Here is a 5,540-nt window from a genome sequence, read left to right as displayed (position 1 = left end):
TCTGTTTTACTGTATTTGTTAGGATAAGAGTAGCTGTTATGACAGACAAAACTTCATATCCCTGTAGTTTAAAATAATAGCTTCTTTTCTGCCTATATCAAGGCAATCCAAGGTGCAGAGGGCCTAAAAAATGTCACTATCTTCCAGATACTGATTTAGGGACCCAGATTGATAAAGGCTCTGATGTATTTGATAACCTCCTCCCAAGGTTGTCTTGGGTGTCTAAATTGATCCAGTAGTTAAGAGAAGGAAAAGAGAGAATTAGTTCTAATATGTCACTCCTGGATGTGATATATCTGTTGTCACATGCAACTTTCAGTTTAGGAGGTCAGGGAAAGTTTTCTTTGAAGAAATTATTTCAAACAGGAAATCTGAATGATAAGGTATATTCAGGCAGAGAATGGAGAAAAGATTCTACAGGAAAGGGGAAGAGCAGATGGAAGAGTAAAAGAGAATATGCTCCTTCTTGAACATGGGAGTATTTTTATGTCAGTGATATCACCATAATAGTGAGGTTAGAGTAATGACAGATTTCAATAGGATGAGAGAAAAACTTGGACAGGCATTTTCATCATCTTGAATAAGTGGTTTTTAATATATCTTGACTGAATTTAAATATTCCTTTAGAACTGAAGGAACAGAGGCAAAGAAAATTTAGGTAAAAATTCAAGGTCAACTCTTGCTAAAAAAATTTAACCTGAATTATAGGTATTTAATTTAATTCTATATTTTTCAAAATATAAGTGTGACCTTATGCATTCTTTAAATAATAATTTGATTGGGTCAAATATGACAGACACAAACCTAGCTTACTTTTTCTAATTTGTTATTATATATTCTAGATTCATTGTACTAATATTGAATAATATTATAGCATTTTGAAATATGTCGTTAGAGAGTCATCAATTTTTCCTTATCTCTAAAGAAAATGAATCCTAGAGTGATGTGAACCCAGATTTCTTTATATATATATATATTTATAATCTAGATTTTATTTGGAAAATAAATATTTTAATTGGGAAATATATAACCTACACTTTATTACTCTGCCTGTCTGTCTTTCTCTCTCTCTCTCTCTCTCTCTCTCTCTCTCCACACACACACACACTGCATGTATTAGTTTCTTATTCACTTATTAAACTTGTGGATTACTTTTTAGTTTTACCTCTTAGAAAAAAATGATGGAAACCTCTTTCTAGTGCAACTAAAACGTCTAGTAGTCCTCACTGAATTTTCCTTCTTCCTTGTCCTATTTATCTTTTCCTACATTTGTCTGCTCTGCATTATCACTTTCTTATTTATTGATTTTATTTACAGAAAAAAATGGTCTTAAAATAAGGAGGATAAAAAAGAATAGAAGAAAGTTCATTGGAGTACACAAGAAGAATGAAAGAAAGGGAGGATGGATGGGATAGGGAAAGACAGTGGAATGACTCTAACCTAACTTTTTTGTGTACATATATGAATGTACCACAGTGAATCTCACCATCATTTACATCCACAAGACCCTGATCACAAAAAAAAAAAACAAAAAACAAAAAAAAAAAAAAAACAAACTATAAGTAAATGGCAGAAAGACTAGTAGAGTAGAGGGAAGGGAACAAGGGGTGGGTAGATGGCAGGGGAAGGGAAAGTACTGGTGACTTAATTTGAACAAATTATATTTCATGTTTGTATAATTATGTAAAAATGAATTCTATTGTCATATATTACTAAAAAGAATCAATAAAAAGAAGGAAATATTTTGGTTTTTCCCTATATACTTGATCAGATTTTTCTTCTTGAGTCTGTTTCATCTAGGAAGTTTTATGTCCAGTTAATAATGTGCTCAAAATTGCTTCCTTCCTGTTTTTCCTACCATCCCTGGAATGCCTGAATACTGTGTAACTTTGCCACTCACTACTAAAGCACTTCATTCCTATCTTTGTGCAATGTTCTATTCTAGGTTGAGAGGGTCATTTTAATCTTCTGTTAAGCGAAAACATTGTCTCTTTTTGATTTGGGTCCAAGATTCCCCTTTCAAAGGAATCAAGGACACTAAGAAATATTCTGCATGACACAGTTAAATAGGTCCCCTTCCCAGACTTTCTTTGGTAGATACAGGATATTTAACTCTTTTATTCTATTGACATAGTCTATATACAGAGAGATTTTTACCATATTCCACTGAAAGAAGAGAATTCACATAGGATTTTATCAGTGTACTATAGTTATTCATAATATTGGGGTTCACTTTGACATACTCAAACAAGCGTAGGATATAATTTGCTCTACTTCAGTCTCTAGTACTTTCCCTTTCCCTTCCTACTTCCCTCCCCTTATTCCCTTTCCTCTACTCTATTGGTCTTCCTTCTATTTATAGTGTGTTAAAATTAGTTATATATAATACAAATGTGAAATTCACTATGGTGTATTCATATATTTAGATAGGATAGTTTGGTCCAATTTCATTTCACTGTTTCTCTCCTTTCCCATCTCTTCTTGATCCCCCCTTAATCCCCTTTCTCTGCTCCACTGATGTTTCTTTTATTTTCATGGGATTTTCCCGTCACCTTTCTTTTTAATTTTTCTTTCTTATTTTGGTCTACCTTATGCATATGACAGAAAACATTCAACCCCTGATGCTCTGAGCTTCACTTATTTCACTTGACATAATGTTCTTTAATTCTATTTACTAGAAAATGCCATAATTTTATTCTTCTTTATGGCTGAGGAAAACTTTGTTTTATTTTTATATATATTTATCATATTTCCTTTATCCACTCATCTGTTGACATGCACCTGGGTGGGTTATATTACTTACGTATTTTCAATTTTGTTGCCATTAACATTGATGTCAATGTATCTGTATTGTATTTTGATTTTAGTTCTTTTAAAGGCATGTGATATTTGGGTCATATGGTGATCCCATTCCTAGTTTGTTGAGAAATATCCATATAGCCTTCCAGAGTGTACTAATTTGCAGTCTCTCCAACAATATAACAGTGTACCTTTTTCCTCATGTCCTCATCAGCATGTATCATGATACCAGACCTCAAATTATTCTACAGAGCTATAGTGACAAAAACATCAAAAAACAGGAGGACCAAGAGAATAGAACAGAAGACACAGAACCCACATAGATACAATCATCTGATACTCAATGAAGTTGCCAAAAACATACCTTGGAGAAGACAGTCTTCTTAACCAGTGGGCTGGGAAAACTGGAAATCTATACATAGAAGAATAAAACTTTTCCTTTTCTCTCACCCTGCACAAAAGTCAACTTAAATTGGATCAATGATCTAGATACTATGATCAGAAACTTTGCAACTGCTAGAAGAAAACATAGGCTCAACAATCCAACATATTGGCACAATCACTGACTTCCTTAACAAGACCCCTAAAACTCAAGAAATAAAACCAACAATCAATATGTGAGACAACATCAAATTCAAAAGATTCTGCACAGCAAAGGAGACAATTAAGAACATAAAAAGGAATCCTATAGGATAGGAGATCTTCACCTGCTGTCCCTCTGGCAGGGCCTTAACACCTAGAATAGGTAATGAACTAAAAAAAATCTTAAAGTCAAATAACTCAATTAATAAACATGCAAAAGAATGAAAGGGACACTTCTCAAATGAATACAAATGACCAACAAATATCTGCAAAACATTTAGTATCCCTAGCAATTAGGAAAATGCAAGTCAAAACTAAAATGAAATTTCATCTCACTCCAGTCACAATGGAAATTATCAAGAATATATAGATTTTGCTCTTTTTCGTGGTACGTAATCAGCTGCAGTAAGATGAAGCTGAATACCTCCTTCCCAGCCACTGGCTGCCAGAAAGTCACTGAAGTTGATGATGAATGCAAACTTTATACTTTTTATGTAAAGCGAATGGCCACAAAAGTTGCTGCTGATGATCTTAGTGAAGAAAGGAAAGATTTTGTGGTTAAAATCAGTGACCCGAATGACAAATGAGGTTTCTCCATGAAGCAAGGTGTCTTGACCCATGGTTGTGTTTACCTGCTACTGAGTAAGGGGCATTCCTGTTATATGTGAACTGGAGAGAGAAAGCACAATCTGTTCCAGGTTGCATTGCAGATGCCAATCTGAGCATTCTTAACTTTGTTTTTGTAAAAAAAAAAAAAAAGTAGAGAAAGATATTCCTGTACTTAAAGATATTAATGTGCCTCTTCAACTGGAACTCAAAAGAGCTATTAGAATCGGCAAACTTTTCAATGTCTCTAAGGAAGATGTTGTGAGAAAACTCTCAAAGAAGGTAAAAAATCCAGGATCATAACACTGAAGATTCAGTGTCTTGTTACTCCGTGTGTCCTGCAACACAAATGCCTATGTGTTGCTTTGAAGAACTGTGTACTAAGAAGAACAAGGAAGAGGCTGCAGAATATGCCAAAATTTTGGCCAAGATAATGAAAGAATCCAAAGAAAAATGCCAGGAACAGATGACCAAGAGACACAGGTTTTCCTCTCTGAGTACTTCTAAGTGTTAGCCTGTTGTGGGGCAGGTTGCTCAGAAAACACCAAATCCCAGTTTTGGCCAGAGTTTTTATTTAGCCAGCTTCCTGGTGACTGCTCCCCACAGGACCCATAACTATCTCTGTAAGGAACAGCATTGAACCTGACCATTTTAGGATATTTTAAGGTAAAAACCACATCTGGGTTGACGTAGCTGCAAGCAAGTAGGTACAGAAGCTGTATTGGGCAGTTAGCGAGATAATGCAATGGGTACATTGGTATTTCCCATGGAACTTTCCAGGTTGGCATAGCAGCAAGCTAGCAGAAGGGGGTGGATCAAAATGACCGTAGTTCAGTAGAAGCTAGAGAATGGGTACTAAGGTCTAGATAATCAGTCTCTGACAAGATACATTGCTCAAGAAAAATGGAAACCAAAGAGAACAATTTTACATTGTAGAAGAATTGCTATTTTGTGTTGCCAAGAATGCTATGCCAGGGTACAGAGGCAGGGCTTTCCCATGAGAGAAGCATTTCTTACATGATATGGAGTCTCAGGGTAAGATGGAGTCTGTTTGGTCATTGCCCATATAGTCTGGCCCATAACAAGTCCAGTCAAAAATAAAAATTTTTAAGAATAACAAATAAATAAAACGAGACCTTCAAAAACTACAGAGTTTTTGTCTGTTAACAGAACCCTAAATGATTGACTTGTTGCATTTTATAAATAAAGTATTAGACTACACAATAGCTATTTAAATTTTGTAAGACCTAATGATCTTAAAACTTTCCCAGGGTACAAGTTTTAAAGCTTATAAATTTATGCTGCAAATTGTGATCATATTTCACAAGTCACTGATTAGTCTTTTTTACTGATAAGGTAGTCTGTCTCTTATCAGTACTAATAAACATGTCCAGTAGATGTTTGACTACAAAAGAAGAAAAAAAGGCTTGATGGAAATATCAGGCTAGATAGAATAAACTTCCTGCTAAGAAACAAATTCCTATGAGGGAAGACATGCATTAGGTACACATCACACTATGTTTTTCTTCAATTTTAATGGATCACGACTTGGT

General features: G+C 34.6%; 1 pseudogene; it reads left to right on the top strand.

The window, feature by feature from the left end:
- Positions 1–3,791: 3,791 nt before the first annotated feature.
- On the top strand, positions 3,792–4,501 carry LOC139703110 (small ribosomal subunit protein eS6-like; annotated as a pseudogene).
- Positions 4,502–5,540: the final 1,039 nt, after the last annotated feature.

Source organism: Marmota flaviventris, chromosome X (assembly GCF_047511675.1).
Source record: "Marmota flaviventris isolate mMarFla1 chromosome X, mMarFla1.hap1, whole genome shotgun sequence".
In the NCBI taxonomy this organism is placed as follows: Eukaryota; Metazoa; Chordata; class Mammalia; order Rodentia; family Sciuridae; genus Marmota; species Marmota flaviventris.
Note: the sequence above shows the minus strand (reverse complement) of the source record. Positions and strands in the feature narration are given on the sequence as shown.